Source organism: Carcharhinus amblyrhynchos, chromosome 5 (assembly GCF_965287045.1).
Source record: "Carcharhinus amblyrhynchos chromosome 5, sCarAmb.v2.hapA, whole genome shotgun sequence".
In the NCBI taxonomy this organism is placed as follows: domain Eukaryota; kingdom Metazoa; phylum Chordata; class Chondrichthyes; order Carcharhiniformes; family Carcharhinidae; genus Carcharhinus; species Carcharhinus amblyrhynchos.
This window is the reverse complement of record NC_137328.1, coordinates 127,316,957-127,341,495: the sequence shown is the minus strand read 5'-3', so window position 1 is coordinate 127,341,495 and position 24,539 is coordinate 127,316,957.

The following is a 24,539-nucleotide window of genomic DNA, read 5'->3' as shown; positions in this document are numbered from 1 at the left end:
ACTGTGTTTACGCCAGTCCAACGCCGGCATACCCACATCATGACTTCTATGGCCAAGCCAGTTCTCAATCCATCTAGCTAGTACACCCTTGATCCTGTGTGATTTAACCTTTTGCTCGAGCCTGCCATGAGAGACCTTATCAAACGCTTTACTAAAATCCATATAGACGACATCCACGGCCCTTCCCTCGTCGGTCACTTTTGTCACCTCCTCAAAAAATTCAACCAAATTTGTGATTCTTGACCTCCCTCCTACAAAACCATGCTGTCTATCACTAATGAGACCTTTCTGTCCTAAATGCGTATCGATCCTATCTCTAAGAATCCTCTCCAACAATTTCCCTACCACGGACATTAAGCTCACTGACCTATAATTACACAGGTTATCCTTGCTACCCTTCTTAAATAATGGAATCACATTTGCTATCTTCCAATCCTCTGGGACCTTACCTGTGTTCAATGAAGAAACAAAGATTTCTGTTAGAGGCCCAGTAATTTTATCCCCTGTCTCTCTCAGTAATCTAGGACAGATGCCATCTGGCCCTGGGAGTTTGTCTACCTTCAAGCTTCCTAAACACCTAACACTTCCTCCCTTGCAATTGTGATTTGTTCTAAGGGGTTTACACATCCCTCTGAGACACTACCAGTCAACGTGTCCCTCTCCTTTGTGAATACTGATGTAAAGTATTCACATGGGATCTCACCTACTTCCTTGGGTTCTAAGCATAATTCCCCTCCTTTGTTCTTGAGAGGTCCGTCTCATTCTCTGACAACCCTCTTGTTCCTAACGTATGTATAAAATGCCTTGAGATTCTCCTTAATCCTGTCTGCCAAGGATATTTCGTAACCCCTTTTTGCTCTTCTAACTCCCTGTTTGAGTTCTTTTCTACTTTCTCTGTATTCCTTCAGTACTTCCTCTGTTTTTAGCTGCCTGGACCTTGTGTATGCCTCTCTTTTCTTTTTAATGAGATCCATAATTTCATTGTCATCTTATTGACAGAACAATCCAAATCATTCCACTCCAAACTCTTCCCCTGAAATTAGTTTTCTTCGAGTATTTATCCAGTACGTTTTGAAAGTTACTGCTGAGAGTAACTGCTTCCAACCCCATGCAAATTACATGTTGCTGCTTAAGTAAATATTTTCCTATGCTGCCTTTGGTTTCTTTACTTCAGTTCCTCTTTACATATTCTATCAAAACCATTCAAAATTTTTAATACTCCTGTTCATCACCTCTTGACTCCCTGACCTCCAAGGAAGCAATTCCATCTTCTCAAGTATCTCCAAATAACACTCTTATACCACTCTTATATCTCTTATATCTTATATCTCTTAACACTCTTATATCTCTTATACCACTCAAAATGCTGCCCCTCTCACCTTTTGTGGAAGTTCACCTCAATTATCCTGATGGCAGTTTACATCCCAGCCTAGGCTTATGTAAAGATAGCGCTGGACAAAATATACACCACTACAAATAACATTGAGACGAAATATCCCGAGGCCTTGTTCATCGTGGCTGGAGACTTCAAACAGGCCAAGTTCAAGAGCATACTACCAAGTTAACACCAACTCGTCTCCTGCTCCACCAGCGGCCCAAATATCCGAGACCACGCTACACAAATATCAAACGTGCCTACCGCTCTATCGCCTACCCGCCCTTTGGCAAATTAGACTGCCAGGCTGTGCTCCTGCTCCCAGCTTAAAAGCAAAAACTGAAGAGGGAGAATTCATCAAAGAGAGTTGTACAATGTTGGTCTGAGGAATCAGATGATCTCCTAAGGGGCTGTTTGGAGTCAGTGAACTGGTCAGTATTTAAAAACTCTGCGACCAGCCTGAACAAGTACACCACTACAGTTACTGACTTCATTGGTTAGTGCGTAGATGACTGTGTCAAAGAAGCAAATCCATGCGTTCCCCAACCAGAAACCATGGATGAACAAGGATATCCACTGCTTGCTGAAGTTCAGGTCCAAGGCTTTCAAGTCAGGCGACACTGACCTATACAAGAAAGCCAGGTACGATCTAAGGGGATCCATCAAAGATGCCAAAAGACAGCATCGGTCCAAGCTAGAGTCCCAGGCTAGCCACACCAACCCTGCCAACAATGACAAGGTCTGCAAGACATAACAGGCTACAAGATGAAGGCATGTAAAATCACCAGCTCCAACACACCCCTCCCTGATGAGCTCAATGCATTCTATGCGCGTTTTGAGCAAGAGATCTGTGACAGTGTGCCCTCCATCCTGGAAGCCCTGGATGAACTTGTATATGGGGTCACCATTGCAGATGTCAGAGCAGCTTTCTCGAAAGTCAACCTAGGGAAAGCGACTGGCCCGGATGGGGTCCGCGGACGAGCACTCAGATCCTGCGCGGATCAGCTGCTGGAGGTATTCACAGACATCTTCAACCTCTCTTTACAACAATCTGAGGCACCTACTTGCTTCAAGAGGATAACCATCATCCCGGTACCTAAGAAAAACCAAGCAGCTTGCCTTAATGACTATCGTCCAGTGGCTCTGACATCCATCCTTATGAAGTGCTTCGAAAGGTTAATCATGGTATGAATCAATTCCAATGTCCTGGACTACCTGGATCCACTACAGTTTGCCTACTGCCACAACAGGTCCACAGCAGGCACCATCTCCCTGGCCTTGCACTCAACCCTGGAACACGCAGATAGCAGGGGCACCTATGTCAGACTCCTATTTATTCATAGAAACATAGAAACCTTACAGTGCAGGAAGAGGCCATTTCGCCCATTGAGTCTGCACTGACCAGAATCCTACCCAGGCCCTACCCCACTATCCCTACTAATTTTACCCGCTAATCCCGCTAACCTATGCATCTCAGGACACTAAGGGGCAATTTTAGCACGGTCAATCAACCTAAACTGCATATCTTTGGACTGTGGGAGGAAACCAGAGCACCTGGAGGAAACCCACGCAGACACGAGGAGAATGTGCAAATTCCTATTGACTACAGCTCAGCCTTGAACACCATTATTCCCACAAAACTCATCTCCAAACTCTGTGGTCTGGGACTTGACACTTCCCTCTGTGACTAGATCCTGAACTTCCTAACTCACAGACCACAATCAGTAAGGATCCTTAACACTGATGTCCCACAAGGCTGTGTTCTCAGCCCTCTACTATACCCCTGACACACCTACGACTGTGGGCTAAATTCTCCTCCAATTCGGGTTTCAAGTCTGTTGACGACACCACCGTAGTGGGTCAAATCTCAAACAATGACAAGGCAGAGTACAGGAATGAGATAGAGAATCTGGTGAACTGGTGTGGCAGCAATAATCTCTCCCTCAATGTCAACAAAATAAAGGAGATTGTCATCAACTTCAGGAAGTGTAAAGGAGAACACGCCCCTATCCACATCAATGGAGACAAAGTGGAAAAGGTCGAGAGCTTCAAGTTTTTAGGTGTCCAGAACAACAACAAACTATCCTGATCCCCCCATGCCAAGACTATAGTTAAGAAAGCCCACCAATGCCTCTACTTTCGCAGAAGTCTAAGGAAATTTGGCATGTCAGCGACGACTCTCACCAAGGTTTACAGATGCACCGTAGAAAGCATTCTTTCTGGTTGTATCACAGCTTGGTATGCCTCCTGCTCTGCCCAAGATGACAAGAAATTCCAAAAGGTCATGAATGTAGCCCAATCCATCACGCAAACCAGCCTCCCACCCACTGACTCTGCCTACACTTCCCGCTGCCGCGGCAAAGCAGCCAGCATAATTACGGACCCCACGTACCTCAGACATTCTCTCTTCCACCTTGTTCCTTCAGGAAAAAGTTACAAAAGTCTGAGGTCACGTACCAACCGACTCAAGAACAGTTTCTTCCCTGCTGCTGTCAGACTTTTGAATGGACTCACCTTGCATTAAGTTGATCTTTCTCTACATCCTAGCTATGACTATAATACTACATTCTGCACTCTCTTGTTTCCTTCTCTATGAACGGTATGTTTGTCTGTATAGCACGCAAGAAACAATACTTTTCATTGTATGTTAATACATGTGACAATAATAAATCAAATCAAAATCAAAAAATTAAATCATTTTAGAAAATCGCTCCTGCACCCTCTCTAATGCATTGATATTGTCCTTAATTTCTCAAGATGGAGATGCTGTGATAATCATGAAACATTTTATGGCAAACACGTTAAAACTAATGATTTTCTCATCCATTTGGCTCAATGTGTGTTTACATACCCAGGTTTGCAAATGCAGCCTTCTTCACATGTGAAAGAGCAGCTGTGTTTGGAGGACAAATTCTCACAGCTTGGCTCGCACATCTTCCCAGGTTCATTATTTGTGCAATAAGCGTACACTTCATCTTGAATGCAATTCTCTAAAAAGTATTTGAAAAAGCAAAAGCAGTGAATAAGCATTGTTTCAAAAGAAGTTTTATCAACTCTTACTCTTCTCTGTTGAACTCACACATGCCATTGAAATGCAAACACACTGAGGGCGACCGGACCAGTTCATCACGCCAGTCGATGGGTGAGCCAAGCCAGTAAGATCATGTGAGAGGTAAAAAAGCAGGTTCACGCCTGGTTTCTCAATACTCGCGATCTTTCCCACCCTGGATTTCCAATGTGATCAGCCTCGCACCATAGGCAAATTCAGAGGTCAGTTAAAAGCCAACCACATTGCTGTGGGTCTGGAGTCATATGTAAGACAGACCAGGCAAGGATGGCAGATTTTCTTTCCTATTAGGGGACTGGGTTTTTTTCCCCACGACCATTGATAACAGTTTCATGGTCACCATGACTGAGACTGGCTTTCAATGTCAGATTAATTAATTATTTGATTTTATTAGTTAACCGACTTTAAATTCACTAGATGATTGGTGGGATTTGAACCAGTGTTCTGATAACATCAGCTTTTTACTAGTCAAGCAACAGTACCACTAACCCACAGTGCTGTTAGGAAGTGAGCTCCAGGTCTGCTATGAGATTATAGTCAGAGGAAAAATGTTCATGAAACAGCACTATGTCCACCAACACTAAATCTGTCTTTGTAGCCCACTGTTGAAGGCCATGCCATTCATGATGTATGCCCCTAACTCTGATGTCTGCTCATTAAATTTTTAATTTTCCTCAGCTCCCCCCCGCCTGCCCCTAATATTTCCTTTGCTTTGTTTTCATTCTTTTCCTTGACATCTTCATATAAGTACATAAGAACACAAGAAATAGAAGCAGGAGTAGGCCATCTAGCCCTTCGAGCCTGCCCCGCCATTCAATAAGATCATGGCTGATCTGTCGTGGCTCAGTTCCACATTCCCGCCCTCTCCCCATAACCCTTAATCCCCTCTCTTATCAAAAACCCATCAACCCGCTTCTTAAAAATATTTAGCGAGGCAGCCTCCACCACTTCAACGGGCAGAATAAATTCCAGAGATTCACCACCCTTTGAGTGAAGAAGTTCCTCCTCAACTCCGTTCTAAACTGCCCCCCCTTTATCTTGAGGCTGTGCCCTCTAGTCCTACTGTCCTTTCTGAGCGGGAAGAGCCTCTCCACCTCTATCCTATCCATCCCATTCATCATCTTATATGTCTCAATGAGATCTCCCCTCATTCTTCTAAACTCTAACGAGTACAAACCTAGTTTATTCAGCCTCTCCTCATAGCTCAACCCCCTCAACTCCGGTATCAGCCTAATAAACCTCCTCTGCACTCCCTCCAAGGCCAAGATATCCTTGCGTAAGTGCGGCGACCAAAACTGCACACAGTACTCCAGCTGCGGCCTCACCAGTGCCCTGCACAGTTGCAGCAAGACCTCCCTACTTTTATATTCAATCCCCCTCGCTATGAAGGCCAGCATCCCATTCGCCTTCCTGACCACCTGCTGCACCTGCAGGCTGGGTTTTTGCGACTCATGCACAAGGACCCCGAGGTCCCTCTGCACCGTAGCCTGCTGCAGCCTTTCACCATGTAAGTAGTAGTCCTTCCTACCATTATTCCTACCAAAGTGGACAACCTCACACTTGCCAACATTAAATTCCATTTGCCAGTTCCTCGCCCATTCACCCAACCTATCTAGATCCCTCTGCAGACTTTCCACAACCTCCACACAATTTGCCTTTCCACCAATCTTTGTGTCATCAGCAAATTTGGACACCTTAGCAAATTTGGAGGTTCCCTCCTCCAGATCATCTATATAAATGGCAAATAGCTGAGGCCCCAGCACTGATCCCTGGGGCACTCCACTAGTCACCAACCGCCAATCCGAATAGAACCCATTGACACCCAAATAGCACCCATTGACACCCAATAGCACCCACTGACACCCTATATATATTATATATATATATGATTTGGAGGAAAATATAACTAGATTGATTAGCACATGTGCGGACGACACAAAGGTTGGTGGATTTGTGGACAGCAATGAGGACCATCAGAAGATACAGCAGGATATAGATCAGTTGGAGATTTGGGCGGAGAGATGGCAGATGGAGTTTAATCCAGACAAATGTGAGGTAGTACATTTTGGAAGGTCTAATACAGATAGGAAATATATAGTAAATGGCAGAATCCTTAAGAGTATTGACAGGCAAAGGGATCTGGGTGTGCAGGTACACAGGTCACTGAAAGTGGCAATGCAGGTGGAGAAGATAGTCAAGAAGGCATACGGCATGCTTTCCTTAATCAGCTGGGGCATTGAGTTTGAAAGTTGACAAGTCATGTTGCAGCTTTATAGAACCTTAGTTAGGCTGCACTTGGAATATCGTGTTCAATTCTGGTTGCCACACTACCAGAAGGATGTAGAAGCTTTGGAGAGGGTACTGAAAAGATTTACCAGGATGTTGCCAGTATGGAGGGCATTAGCTATGAGGAGAGGTTGGAGAAACTTGGTTTGTTCTCACTGGAGTGACGGAGGTTGAGGGGCAACCTGAAAGAAGTCTATAAGATTATGAGAGGCGTGGACAGAGTGGATAGTCAGAAGCTTTTTCCCAGGGTGGAAGTGTCAATTACTAGGGGGCACAGGTTTAAGGTGCGAAGGGCAAGGTTTAAAGGAGATGTACGAGGCAGATTTTTTACGCAGAGAGTAGTGGGTGCCTGGAACACATTGCCAGGGCAGGTAGTGGAAGCGAATATGGTAGTGACTTTTAAAGGGTATCTTGACAAGTACATGAATAGGATGGAAATAGAGGGATATGGTTCCCAGAAGGATAGGGGGTTTTAGTTCAGTTGGGCAGCAAAGTCGTAGCAGACTTGGAGGGCCGAAAGGCCTGTTCCTGTGTTGTAATTTTCTTTGTTCTTTGTTTTGTTCTTTGTATGGAGAAGGTCATATCTCACCAACTCATTGGATTTTTTGAAGAGGTGACAAAGACAATTGATGAGGGAAGGACTGTGAATGTAATTTATATGGACTTTAGCAAGGCATTTGACAAGGTCCATATGGCAGACTGGTATAAATACTAAAATCACATGGGATTTAGGGTGGGCTGGCTAGATGGATACAGAACGGGCTTGGTTATAGCAGACAGAAAGTAGCATTGGAAGTGTGATTTTCAGAATGGAGATCTGTAGCTAGTAGTGTTCTGCAGGGATCAGTGCTGGGACCTCAGTTGTATGTTATAAATGATCTGGAGGAAAATGCAGCTGGTCTGATTGGTAAGTTTGTGGATGACACAAAGATTGGTGGAGTTGCTGGTAAGAACAACGAACAAAGAAGAAAGAAAATTACAGCGCAGGAACAGTCCTTTGGCCCTCCAAGCACCGATCAAGCTGCCCGACTGAACTAAAATCCCATATCCTTCCAGGGACCATATCCCCCTATTTCCATCCTATTCATGTACTTGTCAAGACGCCCCTTAAAACTCACTATCATATCTGCTTCCACCACCTGCCCTGGCAATGTGTTCCAGGCACCCCACCCGCTGTGTAAAAAACCTGTCTTGTACATCTCCTTTAAACCTTGCTCCTCGCATCTTAAAACTATGCCTCCTAGTAATTGACTCTTCCACCCTGGGAAAAAGCTTCTGATGATCCAGATCATGCCAGGGATTGTCAGAGGATACAACAGGATATAGATAGACCAGAGATTTGGACACAGAAATGGCAGATGGAGTTTAATCCGGACAAATACGAGGTGATGAATTTTGGAGGATCAAATTTAAGTATGAATTGGACTGTAAATGGCAAATCATTCAGAACATTAACATACAGAGGGATTTGGGTGTGCAGGTCCACAGTTTGCTAAAAATGTAACCAAGGTAATTAAGAAGGCATATGGCATGTTTGCCTTCATCAGCTGGGGCAGTGAGTACAAAATTGGAAAACCATATTGCAGCTATATAAAACCTTGGTTCGGCTGCATTTGGAGTATTGTGTGCAGTTCTGGTCACCACACTACCAGAATGACATGGATGTTTTGGAGAGAGTGCAAAGAAGGTTCACCAGGATGTTGCCTGGTTTCGAGGGTTTTGGCCATGAGGAGAGATTGAATAAACTAGAATTGTTTTCACTGGAAAGACAGAGGCTGAGGGGAGACCTGATAGAGGTCTACAAAATTAAGAGAGTCATAGACAGAGTGGATAGTCAGAGGCTTTTCTAGGTGAAATTGTCAATTACAAGGGAGCACAGGTTCAAGGTGAGAGGGGAAAAGTTTGAGAGAGATGTGGAGGGGGAATTTTCCCACGCAGAGAATGGTGGGTGTCTGGAATGTGCTGTCAAATGAAGCAGTGGAAACAGGCACATTAGCAACATTCAAGAGACCTCTGGATGGGTACATGTATGGGGAGGGAACAGAGGGATACATATTGAGAAAGAACAAAAGGCTTTTTCTTTAGTTTATTTAGGACATCATGATCAGCAAAGGCTTGGAGGACCGAAGGGCCTGTCTTTCTTTGCTTTCTTTCTCTTTGTAATATTTCAACATTTGACCATTAACACTTACATCAGCTGACACCTCCTAGCACAGACTTGGCACAATCCCGAATGGCTGACCAATAGGCTTTGCATCAAGGGCCCTCATTGACACTGAAACTCACTATGCAGATTGAAAGAACATAAGAACATAAGAAATAGGAGCAGGAGTAGGCCATACAGCCCTTCGAGCCTGCCCCGCCATTCAATAAGATCATGGCTGATCTGTCGCTGCTCAGTTCCACTTTCCCGCCCTCTCCCCATAACCCTTAATCCCCTCTCCTATCAAAAACCCATCAACCCGCGTCTTAAAAATATTTAGCGAGGCAGTCTCCACCACTTCAACGGGCAGAGAATTCCAGAGATTCACCACCCTTTGAGTGAAGAAGTTCCTCCTCAACTCCGTTCTAAACCGCCCCCCTTTTATCTTGAGGCTGTGCCCCCTAGTCCTATTGTCTTTTTTGAGCGGGAAGAGTCTTTCCACCTCTATCCTATCCATCCCATTCATCATCTTATATGTCTCAATGAGATCTCCTCTCATTCTTCTAAACTCTAACGAGTACAAGCCCAGTTTATTCAGCCTCTCCTCATAGCTCAACCCCCTCAACTCCGGTATCAGCCTAGTAAACCTCCTCTGCACTCCCTCCAAGGCCAAAATATCTTTGCGCAGGTGCGGCGCCCAAAAATGCACACAGTACTCCAGTTGCGGCCTCACCAATGCCCTATACAGCTGCAGCAAGACCTCCCTACTTTTATATTCAATCCCCTTCGTTATGAAGGCCAGCATCCCATTCGCCTTCCTGACCACCTGCTGCACCTGCAAGCTGGGTTTTTGCGACTCATGCACAAGGACCCCGAGGTCCCTCTGCACCGTCACCTGCTGCAGTTTTTCGCCCCGTAAGTAATAGTCCTTCCTACCATTCTTCCTACCAAAGTGGACCACCTCACACTTGCCAACATTAAATTCCATTTGCCATTTCCTGGCCCATTCGCCCAGCCTATCTAGATCCTTCTGCAGACTCTCCACACCCTCCGCACAATTTGCCGTTCCACCAATCTTGGTGTCATCGGCAAATTTCGACACCCTACACTCGGTTCCCTCCTCCAGATCATCTATATAAATGGTAAAAAGCTGAGGCCCCAGCACCGACCCCTGGGGCACTCCACTAGTCACCATCCGCCAATCCGAATAGCACCCGTTGACCCCCACTCTCTGCCTCCTATTTGACAACCAATCCTCTATCCACGCTAACACCCTACCCCCAACTCCATGTCCCTCGACCTTCTGCAATAACCTCTTGTGAGGCACTTTGTCAAACGCCTTCTGAAAATCTAGAAAGACCACATCCACCGGCTCTCCTCTATCCACCGCCCTAGACACATCCTCATAGAACTCCAGTAAATTTGTCAGACACGACTTCCCTTTAATGAAACCGTGCTGCGTCTGCTCTATCAAGCAATTCCCTTCAAGATGCCTCGCAATTTCCTCCTTAATGACAGATTCTAACATTTTACCTACCACAGACGTTAAACTAACCGGCCTATAATTCCCCGCCTTTTGCCTGGCACCCTTCTTAAACAACGGCGTAACATTAGCCGTTTTCCATCATCCGGCACTTCCCCGGAATCCAGCGACGTTTGGAAAATAACCACCAAGGCATCCACTATCACCTCCGCCATTTCTTTCAGAACCCTCGGATGCATTCCATCCGGTCCTGGGGACTTGTCCACAATCAGCCCCTCCAGTCTGTCGAGCACCGCCTTTCTAGTAACAGTAATGTCATTAAGACCCTCCAGTCCTACCACCTTTCCATCGCTAACACCCGGCAAATTATTCACGTCCTCCTCCGTGAAGACAGAAACAAAAAAGTTATTCAATACCTTAGCCATATCCCCATCCCCTACCACTAGGTCCCCTTTCTCATCCTCTAAAGGACCAACATTCACCCTAGCCAGCCTCTTCCTTTTTATATATTTATAAAAACTCTTGCTATCCTTTTTTATATTAAGCGCTAGCCCAGCTTCATAGTTTCTCCTACCCTTCCTTATCAACTTCTTTGTCAATCTTTGTTGACATTTAAACCTCTCCCAATCCTCTTCTCGCCCACTACTCTTAGCTACTCTAAATTCCTCCGCTTTTAGTTTAACACTTTCCTTCACCTCCTTCGTTATCCACGGCTTATTACCTCTCCTCCTACTATCCTCACTCTGGACTTCACCTGTCAGAACTTTCATGACTTCATATCTGCTCAACCAGCAACTTTGAAACAGATCACCAGACACTCATAACTATCTTAAAGAAACCTTTCCTCGCTTGGCCTGCAGGAGTGTAGTGCACGATGCTAAAATTGCAACTCTGCAACCTCAGCATCATCTACAAATGTTGTAAGGAGTTGTGCTTGGCTGATGTCCCCTCCAGAGCCCCCTACCAACTACAGACCAGACAGGGCGGCATGGTAGCACAGTGGTTAGCACTGCTGCTTCACAGCTTCAGGGACCTGGGTTTGATTCCTGGCTCGGGTCACTGTCTGTGTGGAGTTTGCACATTCTCCTCGCGTCTGCGTGGGTTTCCTCCGGGTGCTCCGGTTTCCTCCCACCGTCCAAAGGTGTGCAGATTAGGTTGATTGGCCATGCTAAAATTGCCCCTTAGTGTACTCGGATGCTTAGGTTAGAGGGATTAGTGGTAAAATATGTAGGGATATGGAGTAGGACTTGAGTGGGATTGTGTTCGGTGCAGACTCGATGGGCCGAAGGGCCTCTTTCTGCACTGTAGGGTTCTATGATGATTCTATGAGGTTGCGATGAATACACAGACAGCATGACAATAGAGGTGTTGTCCTCTCATAGAATCCAGGGACTCAAAGATGCCTTACCGGTGGATACTACATGCAGACAACTTAAAAACATTATGATGAGAGGCCAGCCAGAGTCTTCAATGGGGCTTCCCCACAAGCTCCACACATACATCACCATCAGAGATGAACCAACTGTGTAGGATGGACTGATCCTGCATGGCCAGCAATTCATTACCCCTACTCCTCTTTAGAGATACCAACAACTTCACTAGGGGAGATCTTCTAGCATTTTCTGTTTTTGTTTCAGATTCCAGCATCCACAGTATTTTACTTTTATCATCAGGGGCACCAGGGGCACTTGGTTTGAAGCACCAAGATACAGGGACAAGGAATCAATATATTAGCTCTCCATGTGTCGACATGGAGAGGGAAATCTCCAGATGCGCACCATGAAATGCACTCAAACTGCGTCAAGCCAAAGAACTGCTGCGCATAGATAAGGACCCGGCCTTCTCATTGTCATTTGAGTAGAATGGTAAGAACATAAGAACATAAGAACATAAGAAATAGGAGCAGGAGTAGGCCATCTAGCCCTTCGAGCCTGCCCCGCCATTCAATAAGATCATGGCTGATCTGTCGTGGCTCAGTTCCACTTTCCCGCCCTCTCCCCATAACCCTTAATCCCCTCTCTTATCAAGAACCCATCAACCTGCTTCTTAAAAATATTTAGCGAGGCAGCCTCCACCACTTCAACGGGCAGAGAATTCCAGAGATTCACCACCCTTTGAGTGAAGAAGTTCCTCCTCAACTCCGTTCTAAACCGCCTCCCCTTTATCTTGAGGCTGTGCCCCCTAGTCCTACTGTCTTTTTTGAGCGGGAAGAGTCTCTCCACCTCTATCCTATCCATCCCATTCATCATCTTATACGTCTCAATGAGATCTCCCCTCATTCTTCTAAACTCTAACGAGTACAAGCCTAGTTTATTCAGCCTCTCCTCATAGCTCAATCCCCTCAACTCCGGTATCAGCCTAGTAAACCTCCTTTGCACTCCCTCCAGGGCCAAAATATCCTTGCGTAAGTACGGCGCCCAAAACTGCACACAGTACTCCAGCTGCGGCCTCACCAATGCCCTATACAGCTGCAGCAAGACCTCCCTACTTTTATATTCAATCCCCCTCGCTATGAAGGCCAGCATCCCATTCGCCTTCCTGACCACCTGCTGCACCTGCAAGCTGGGTTTTTGCGACTCATGCACAAGGACCCCGAGGTCCCTCTGCACCGTCGCCTGCTGCAGTTTTTCGCCACGTAAGTAATAGTCCTTCCTACCATTCTTCCTACCAAAGTGGACCACCTCACACTTGCCAACATTAAATTCCATTTGCCATTTCCTGGCCCATTCGCCCAGCCTATCTAGATCCTTCTGCAGACTCTCCACACCCTCCGCACAATTTGCCTTTCCCCCAATCTTGGTGTCATCAGCAAATTTCGACACCCTGCACTCGGTTCCCTCCTCCAGATCATCTATATAAATGGTAAATAGCTGAGGCCCCAGCACCGACCCCTGGGGCACCCCACTAGTCACCAACCGCCAATCCGAATAGCACCCATTGACCCCCACTCTCTGCCTCCTATTTGACAACCAATCCTCTATCCACGCTAACACCCTACCCCCAACTCCATGTCCCCTGACCTTCTGCAATAACCTCTTGTGAGGTACCTTGTCAAACGCCTTCTGAAAATCCAGAAAGACCACATCCACCGGCTCTCCTCTATCCACTGCCCTAGACACATCCTCATAGAACTCCAGTAAATTTGTCAGACACGACTTCCCTTTAATGAAACCGTGTTGCGTCTGCCCTATCAAGCAATTCCCTTCAAGATGCCTCGCAATTTCCTCCTTAATGACGGCAACATTTAATCTGAGTCAATTTGTATTCTGGGTATTTTGAACTCAACTACCTGCCAGACATGACAAGTAACACAGTCATCATCAATGTAAAGAGGAACTTTGCCTCACACGGCATTCCTCAGAGATTCATGACAGACGATGCTCACCAATTCATCTCCACTGAATTGTGAAACTGTGCACACACTTGGGGCTTCGAGTATATCACGGGCAGCCCCCTATACCCACAGACCAATGGCCTGGTGGAATGAGTGTTTTTTTCAGCTAAGTATGTTGCCCGGGATCACATAATTATGCTGCAATCTCAACCTGCAAAATCTACCATGACAAGGCCTGCCCTTGACAGCACAATAACTCCTTTCCAGGTGCACCAGGACCACAACTCTTACAGCCAATGCTCTGCTGCAGGCTAAACCTGAAACCAATATGAACGATACCCTCATGCGGTGCAGATTGAGAAGCAAAGCGCACTGTGATTGAAATGCCCACAGACTCAGCCTTCTAACAGCTGGTCAAACGGCCAGGATCCATATCACACGCAACCATAATAAATTGGTGATGATCTATAGCTATGCCCAACCAAACAGTTATGTGGTAGCCTCAGACTGCCCTCACCTCCTACAGGTATCGGAACCAACACCAACTGATGCCACAGAACTCCAGTTTTCTGGCCTACAACACACACCCCATATACCACGGAAGATGCAGACTCTACCAGAAGCCCCCCATGCAGTGAGCCCTGCTGAGCACACTGACACAGGTCACCCATACAAATGAAATTAGCCTGAGAACAACCAACTGGCATAATAACACATGATGTGGAGATGCCGGCGTTGGACTGGGGTAAACACAGTAAGAAGTCTCACAACATCAGGTTTAAGTCCAAGCACTTTATTTGATAGTAATCCCACAAACTTTTGGAAACGGTGTTCCTTCGTCAGGTGCGTGGAAAGTTCTCTTCCACACCTTCCACACACCTGATGAAGGAGCACCATTTCTGAAAGCTTGTGGGATTACTATCAAATAAATTGGTTGGACTTTAACCTGATGTTGTGAGACTTCTTACTGTAATAACACACTCAGAGCATGTGATCTAACCGAACAAAAGGTCTGAGGTTTATGTCACTGTCTGGTCTGTAACTGGCCTTCAAATCTCATCTTTACACAACGAAAACAATGGGTAATGTGTCAACTCAATCCATATCTCACCATATGTTTGTCTGATTAATCTGTATATGATATAAGGGTTCATGCACAGTTACTGGTTGTACACACTGTTACATCTCAAGACACCCCCAGTTGTCCCAATTTAAATGGGGAAATGAGTGGTTACATGATGACATAATTACAAAAAGAATCATGTGATGGGAGCTCTCCCTGGATGGCAAGAAGTGCACAAGCATGGAAAGTAATGTGTGCTACAAATCCTTGTTTTGTTGGCGAACCCAGCACTTCAATATTTGATTTGATTTATTGTCACATATGTTAGTACACAATGAAAAATGTTGTTTCTTGCATGTGATACAGACAAAGCATACCATTCATAGAGAAGGAAATGAGAGATTGCAGAATGTCGTGTTAGCTCGGGTGTAGAGAAAGATCAACTTAATGCGAGGTAGGTCCATTCAAAAGTTAATTGGCTGCAGGGAAGAAGCTGCTCTTGAATCAGTTGGTAAGTGACCTCAGGCTTTTGTATCTTTTTCCTGACAGAAGAAGGTGGAAGAGAGTATGCATGGGGTCCTTGATTATGCTGGCTGCTCTTACGAGGCAGGGGGAAGTTTTGATAGAGTCAATGGATGGGAAGCTGGTTTGCATGATGCATCCTGCTTCACTCAAGGCCCTTTCTACCTTCCTTCATCTGACATAGTTTCTTGCAGTCTTGGACAGAGTAGGAGCCATACCAAACTCTGGGACACCGGTGTTGAAGATGATCGTGGAGGAGGTGTTGTTGTATATTCTTACTGACACTGACTGTGATTTGTGAGTTAGGAAGTCCAGGATCCAATCGCAGAGATAGGAGCTGAGCACTAGACCATGGAGCTTGGAGTTGAGTCTTGTCAGAAAAATGGTTGAAGGCTGAGCTGTAGTCGATAAATAGGAGTCTGACGTAAGTGTCTTGGTTATTCAGATCTTCCAGGGAGATGGCATCTGCTGTGGACCTGTTGCGGCAATAGTGATCCAGGCAATCCTGGAGGCCAGAACTGACTCATGCCATGACTAACTTTTTGAAGCATTTCACAATGATGGATGTCAGAACCACCGGGTGATAGTCATTAAGGCATGCTGCTTGGTTTTTCTTTGGTACAAAGATGATGGTTGTTTTCTTGAAGCAGACTGGTGTAAAGACCTCAAATTGGTGTAAAGAGAGGTTAAAGATCCTGCAAATACTCTCACCAGCTGGTCTGTGCAGAACCTGAGTGCTCATCTGGGTACCTTGTCTAGGCCAGTCACTTTCCGTGGGTTGACTTTTGAGAAGGCTGATCTTGTATCTGCAATGGTGAGCTTGCATAATAGTTTGGATGAGGCTTCTGGGACAGAAGGTGTGCTCTCGCTGACCTCTTGCTCAAACCAGGCATAGATAAGCTGCAGAGCTGGGCTGAGAGGTGGCAAATGGAGTTTAATACGGAAAAGTGTGAGGTGATTCACTTTGGTAAGAGTAACAGGAGTACAGAATATAGGGCTAATGGAAGGACTCTTAGTAGTGTCAACAAGCAGAGAGATCTCGGGGTACATGTGCATAGATCCCTGAAAGTTGGCACCCAGGCTGATAAGGTTGTTAAGAAGGCATACGGTGTGTTAGCTTTTATTGGTAGAGCGATTGAATTTCGGATCCGTGAGGTCATGTTGCAACTGTACAAAACTCTGGTGCGACCGCACTTGGAGTATTGCGTATAGTTCTGGTCGCTGCATTATGAGAAGGATGTGGAGGCATTGGAAAAGGCACAGAGGAGGTTTACCAGGATGTTGCCTGGTATGGTGGGGAGGTCTTATGAGGAAAGGCTGAGGGACTTGAGGTTGTTTTCGTTAGAAAGAAGAAGGCTGAGAGTTGACCTAATTGAGGCATACAAGATAATCAGAAGATTAGAAAGGGTGGATAGTGAGAGCCTTTTTCCTCGGATGGTGACGACTAATACAAGGGGACATAGCTTTAAATTAAGGGGTGGTAATTACAGGATGGATGTCAGAGGTAGGTTCTTTACTCAGAGGGTAGTAAAGGTGTGGAATGCCCTGCCCGCAGCAGTTGTGGACTCGCCAACTTTAAGGGCGCTCAAATGGTCAGTGGATAGGCATATGGATAACATTGGAATAGTTTAGATTAGAGGATCATTAGATTGGTTCCACGGGTCGTCGCAACATTGAGGGCCGAAGGGCCTGTACGGCGCTGTAATGTTCTATGTTCTATGTTCTAATGTGTTGATCTCACTGTGAGGAGTGTACTGGTGCCGGTGATTCTACCTGCCTTCATCTTAACATAGAAACTAGAAGCAGAGGTAGGCATTCGACCCTTTTAGCCTGCTCCGTCATTCATTTTGATCATGGCTGATCATTGAATTCAATATACTGATCCCACCTTCCTCCCATATCCTTTGATCCCTTTTGCCCCAACAGCTAAATCTAGTTTCTTCTTGAAAGCGGAAACGTTTTGGCCTCAACTACATTCTGTGGTCATGAATTCCACGCATTCACACTCTCACCCTCTGGATGAAGAAATTTCTCCTCACCTCAATTCTAAAAGATTATCCCCTATCCTCAAACTATGACCCCTAGTTCTGGACTCCCCTACCATCGGGAACATTCTTTCTGAATCTACCCATTCTAACCCTGTTAGAATTTTAGAAGTTTCTACAAGATCCCGTCTCACTCTTCTAAATTTCAGTTAATATAATCCTAGCCAACTTAATCTCTTCTCATATGACAGACCTGCCATCCCAGGAATCTGGCTGGTAAACCTTTGCTGTATTCCCTTTATGGCAAGGACATCCTTCCTCAGATAAAGACACCAAAACAGCTCATAATACTCCAGGAGTAGCCTCACCAACACCCTGTACGATTGTAGCAAAATATCCCTATTCCTGAACTCAAATCCTTTCGTTATGAAGGTCAACATACCATTTGCCTTCTTTACTGCCTGTTGAACTTGCAGGTTTACTTTCAGTGATTGATGCATGAGGACTCCAAGGTCTTGCTGAGTATCTACCCCTCTCAATTTACACCCATTCAAATAATAATCTGGCTTTCTGTTGTTGCTACCAAAGTGGATAACCTCATATTTATCCACATTATACTTCATCTGCCATGCAGATGCTCACACACTTAGCCTGTCCAAATCATGCTGAAGCATCTCTGCATCCTCCTCACAGCTCATCCTCCCACCCAACTTTGTATCATCTGAAAATTTGGAGAAAATATATTCAGTTGTCTCTTCCAAATCATTAATATATAATGTGAACAGTTGGGGTCCCAGCACAGATCCCTGCGGAACCCCACTAGTCACTGACTGCTAATCAGAAAAAGACCTATTTATGCCAATTTTTTGTTTTCTATCTGCTAACCAGCTTTTTATCCATCTCAGGGAATAAAGTGGGTGAACTTGCAGCATGGGTTGGTGCCTGGGACTTTGATGTTGTTGCCATTTCAGAGACATGGTTAGAGCAGGGACAGGAATAGTTAATGCAAGTGTTTCAGTAAGATCAGGGAAGGTGGTAAAAAAGTCTTGCTTAGGATGAAAGGACAGAAAGGATGGATAGGGTAGAGGCAGAGAGATTCTTCCCGCTCAGAAAGGACAGCAGGACTAGAGGGCACAGCCTCAAGATAAGGGGGGGGGCAGTTTAGAACGGAGTTGAGGAGGAACTTCTTCACTTAAAGGGTGGTAAATCTCTAGAATTCTCTGCCCATTGAAGTGGTGGAGGCTACCTCGCTAAATATATTTGAGACACGGGTAATTAGGTTTTTGATAGACAAGGGAATTAAGGGTTATGGGGAGAAAGCTGGAAAGTGGAACTGAGCCACTTCAGATCAGCCATGATCTTATTGAATGGCGGGGCAGGCTCGAAGGGCTAGATAGCCTACTCCTGCTCCTACTTCTTATGTTCTTATGTTCTTATTTGATGAGGACTCATTTATTGAGGTAGTGTAGGCTGAGGTTAGAAACAGGAAAGGAGAGGTAACCCTGTTGGGAGTTTTCTATAGGCCTCCGAAAAGGTCCAGAGATGTAGAGGAAAGGATTGCAAAGATGATTCTGGACAGGAGCGAAAGTAACAGGGTAGTTGTTATGGGGGCTTTAACTTTACAAATATTGACTGGAAAACCTATAGCTTGAGTCCTTTGGATGGGTCAGTTTTTGTCCAATGTGTGCAGGAAGGTTTCCTGACACAGTATGTAGATAGGCCAACAAGAGAGGAGGCCACATTGGATTTGGTACTGGGTAATGAACCAGACCAGGTGTTAGATTTGGAGGTAGGTGAACACTTTGGTGATCGTGACCACAATTTGGTTACGGTTACATTAATGATGGAAAGGGATAGGTATATACCGCAGGGCATGAATTATAGCTTGGGGAAAAAAAATTATGATGCGATTAGACAAGACTTAGGATGCATAGGATGTTGAAGGAAACTGCAGGGGATGGGCACAATTGAAATGTGGGGTTTGTTCAAGGAACAGCTACTGTGTGTCCTTGATAAGTATGTACCTGCCAGGCAGGGAGGAAGTGGTCAAGCGGGGGGATCGTGGTTTACTAAAGAAGTTGAATCTCTTGTGAAGAGGAGGAAGGAGACTTATGTCAAGATGAGACATGAAGGCTCAGTTAGGGCACTTAAGAGTTACAGTTAGCCAGGAAGAATCTAAAAAGAGAGTTAAGAAGAGCCAGGAGGGGACATGAGAAGTCTTTGGCAGGTAGGATCAAGGAAAGCCCTAAAGCTTTCTATGGGTATGTCAGGAATAAAAGAATGACTAGGGTAAGTTTAGAACCTGAAAAGGGCAGTAGTAAGAAGTTGTGCGTGGAGCCCGAAGAGATAGGAGATGTGTTAAATGGATATTTTTCGTCAGTATTCACACAGGAAAAAGACAATGTTGTCAGGGGAATACTGAGATACAGGCTATTAGACTAGATGGGATTGCGGTTCATAAGGAGGAGGCGTTAGCAATTCTGGAAAGTATGAAAATAGATAAGTCCTGTGGGCTGGATGGGATTTACCTTAGGATTCTTTGGGAGGCTAAGAAGGAGATTGCAGAGCCTTTGGCTTTGATCTTTAGGTCGTTATTGTTTACAGGAATAGTGTCACATGACTAGCGGATAGCAAATGTTGTCCCCTTGTTCAAGAAGGGGAGTAGAGACGACACTGGTAATTATAGACCAGTGAGCCTTACTTCTGTTGTGGGCAAAGTTTTGGAAAGGATTACAAGAGATAAGATTTATAATCATCTAGAAAGGAATAATTTGATTAGGGATAGTCAACATGGTTTTGTGAAGGGTAGGTCATGCCTCACAAACCTTATTGAGTTCTTAGAGAAGGTGACCAAAGAGGCACATGAGGGTAAAGCAGTTGATATGGTGTACATGGATTTCAGTAAAGCTTTTGATAAGCTTCCCTACGGTAACAATTGCAGAAGGTACAGAGGCAAGGGACTGAGGGTGATTTTGGATCAGAAATTGGCTAGCTGTAAGAAGACAGAGGGTAGTGGTTGATGGGAAATGTTCATCCTGGAGTTCAGTTACTGGTGGTATACCGCAAAGATCTGTTTTGGGGCCACTGCTGTTTGTCATTTTTATAAATGACCTGGATGAGGGCAGAGAAGGATGAGTTAGTAAATTTGCAGATGACACTAAAGTCAGTGGAGTTGTGGACAGTGTGGAAGGATGTTGCAGGTTACAGAGAGACATAGATAAGCTGCAGAGCTGGGCTGAGAGGTGGCAAATGGAGGTTAATGTGGAAAAGTGTGAAGTAATTCACTTTGGAAGGAGTAACAGGAGTACTGAGCTAATGGTAAGATTCTTGGTAGTGCGGATGAGCAGAGAGATCTCAGTGTCCATGTGCATAGATCCCTGAAAGTTGGCATCCAGATTGATAAGGTTGTTAAGAAGGTGTACAGTGTGTTAGCTTTTATTGATAGAGGGATTGAATTTGGAGCCACGAGGTCATGTTGCAGCTATACAAAACTCTGTGCGGCTGCACTTGGAGTATTGCGTACAGTTCTGATCACCACATTATAGGAAGGATGTGGAAGCATTGGAAAGGGTGCAGAGAGATTTACCAGAATGTTGCTTGGTATGGTGGGAAGATCTTACTAGGAAAGGCTGAGGAACTTGAGGCTGTTTTCATTAGAGAGAAGGAGGTTAAGAGGTGACTTAATAGAGGCATATAAAATGATCAGAGGATTAGATACGGTGGACAGTGAGTGCCTCTTTCCTCGGATGGAGATGGCTAGCACGAGGGGACATAGCTTTAAGTTGAGGGGTGATAGATATGGGACAGATGACAGAGGTAGGTTCTTTACTCAGAGTAGTAAGGGTGTGGAATGCCCTGCCTGCAGCAGTTGTGGACTCGCCAACATTAAGGACATTTAAATGGTCATTGGATAAACATACGGATGATATTGGAATAGTGTAGGTTAGATGGGCTTCAGAATGGTTTCACAGGCTGGCACAACATCGAGGGCCAAAGGGCCTGTACTGCGCTATAATGCTCTATGTTCAAGACATTGCCTGCAATCCCATGTGTTTTAACTTTACATAGTACTCTGTTATCTGAAACCTTGTCAAAAGCCTTCTGAAAGTCTAAATAAACCACGTCCACTGGTTCTCCTCAGTCAACTCTTACTTGTTACATCTTCAAAAGCCATCTTGTAGCCTGTTATGTCTTGCAGACCTTGCCATAGTCGGTGGGAGTCTGTGTGGCTAGCCTGGGACACTAGCTTGGTCTGGTACTGTTTTTTGTCTACTTTGATGGATTTCCGTAGATCGTTTCTGTATTTCTTGTATAGATCAGGGCCGCCTGACTTGAACACCTCAGATCTGGACTTCAGCAGTGAGTGGATATCCCTGTTCGCCCATGGTTTCTGGTTGGAAAACACACGGATTTGCTTCTTTGGCATACAGTCTTCCACACACTTACTAATGAAGCCAGTTCCAGTAGTGGTGTACTCATTCAGGTTGGCCACTGAGTTCTTAAATATTGACCAGCTCACTGACTCAAAGCAGTCGTATAGGAGATCATCCAGTTCCTCAGACAAATACTATATGACTTCCTTTATCGGATTCTCCCATTACAGTTTCTGTTCACATTCCAAGTACTGCATTCCAAAGTGAATGCCTACCAGTGCACCCATGAATGGGAGCAGCTGGTTTAAGTCCCTCAGACCTATATGAAAACCAAATACTTGTTGATGGTCTCTATAAGCAGTTCTAGAAGGGCTTGGAGGGATGGGGTAGAATCCTTCCTGCCATGATATGTTCAGCTGTACGAGACCATTGTGAGGAACTTTGAGCTCTAAAATGGCAACACTAGCTTCAGATAATATGCCTGCCTTGCATACAATCAGCTAATATTTAGCGTACCCATGCTAATAGCTGTGCCAATATGCCAGATGGCACAGTTTGCCTGACAATGGTGTCGTGTGCAATTGACACCCAAAATGAGTTCATATTCTCATGCAAATAAACCATTCTGTGCTGAAAATGTGTTTTCTCCTGCCAGAGAACAGTGATTTGTGTTCTTTAATAATAGGAAAAGTACATGCAGCACTATTTATAGCTTCTTTGAGCATTTTATGTAAATAAGGTACAGGAAATGCACATTTTGTTATGGCAGATGAGCAATTTACTCTTCCAGTGTAAATTAACAGTGACATTCACGATGAGTTCAATAGATTTGTATATGTATGAACATATTTTCTTACCTCTTGGATAAATTTGAGTTTCTGAACACTTGACCTCAGCTCCACTGCACACACTACATTTAGCAAACAAAAGAATAACAATATAATTCGTCCACATGTTATTGCTTATCAAATTAAACAAATGCATTTTGAATGGTCATCAGAACTTCAGCGCTTAAATCTTCCTTGAGTGGCTAAGAAGAAATAGCCAAACAACTTCATGTCCCACAAATTTGATTGAGTTTTTTGAATGGGTAATGAAGAAGGTAGATGAGGACAGTGAAGTCGCCATTGTCTACATGGACTTTAGCTAGACCTTTGATAAGGTACCACATAGTGGATTGTTGCATGAGATTAAATCTCACGGAATCCAGGGTGAGGTAGCCAATTGGATACAAAATTAGCTTGATGACAGAAGACAGAGGGTGGTTGTAGAGGGTTTTTTTTAAAGTGGAGACCTGTGATCAGCAGTGTGCCTCAGGAATCAATGCTGGGCCCACTGTTATTTGTCATTTATACTAATGATTTGGATGAAAATTTAGTAGGCATGGTTAGTAAGTTTGCAGATGACATCAAGATTGGTGGCATAGTGGACAGTGAAGAAGGTTAACTCAGATTGCAACAGGATCTTGATCAATTGGGCCAGTGGACTGATGAATGGCAGACGGAGTTTAATTTAGACAAATGCGAGGTGATGCATTTTGATAGATTGAACCTGGGCAGGATTTACTCAGTTAATGGTGCGGCACTGGAGAGAGTAATAGAATAAGGAGATCTAGGGGTAGAGGTTCATAGCTCATTGAAAATGGAGTCATAGGTGGACAGAGTGGTGAAGAAGGCATTCAGCATACTTGGTTTCATTGGTCAGAACATTGAATACAGGAGTTGGGATGTCTTGTTGAAGTTGTACAAGACATTGATAAGGCCACACTTGGAATATGTGAACAATTCTGGTCACCCTATTGTAGAAAGAATATTAATAAACCAGAAAAAGTGCAGAAAAGACTTACTAGAATGCTACCGGGACTTGATGGTTTGAGTTATAAGGAGAGGCTCAACAGACTTGGATTTTTTTCCCTGAAGCATAGGAGGCTTAGGGATGATCTTGTAGAGATCTATAAAATAATGAGGGGCATAGGTAAGGGAGATAGTAAATATCTTTTCTCAAAGGTAGGAAGATAGAGGGCATAGGTTTAGGATGAAAGATACAAAAGGGTCCAGAGGGATAATTCTTTGACACAGAGGATGGTAAGTATTTGGAACAAGCTGCTAGAGGTAGTAGCACAGGCGGGTTGAATTTTGTCTTTTAAAAAGCGTTTAGAAAGTTACATGGAGAAGATGGGTATAGAGGGATATGGGCCAAATGTGGGCAATTGAGTCCTTGCCCTTGGCCTCGTGCAGGAATCTCAAGGAGTCGGTTTGCAGGTACAGCAGGTAATTAAGAAGGCAAATGGAATTTTGTCCTTCATTGCTAGAGGGATGGAGTTTAAAAACAGCGAGGTTATGTTGCAGCTGTATAAGGTGCTGGTGAGGCCACACCTGGAGAACTGTGCGCAGTTTTAGTCTCCTTATTTGAGAAAGGATATACTGGCGCTGGAGGGGATTCAGAGGAGATTCACTAGGTTGATTCTGGAGTTGAGAGGGTTGGCTTATGAGGAGAGACTGAGTAAACTGGGGCTATACTCTTTGGAATTCAGGAGAATGAGGGGAGATCTGATAGAAACATATAAAATTATGAAGGGAATAGATAAGATAGAAGCAGAGAAGTTGTTTCCACTCGTGGGTGAAACTACAACTAGGGAGCATAGCCTCAAAATAAGGGAAAGCAGATTTAGGACTGAGTTGAGGAGGAACTTCTTCACACAAAGGGTTGTGAATCTGTGGAATTCCCCGCCCAGTGAAGCAGTTGAGGCTACCTCATAGAACACAGCACAAACAGGCCCTTCGGCCCACTAGTTGCGCCGATCACTTCTATTCCTACTAAGCCATAGACCTATCTATAACCCCCAATCCTATTAGATCCCATATACTCATCCAGAAGTCTTTTAAAAGACCCCAGCGAGTTCGCCTCC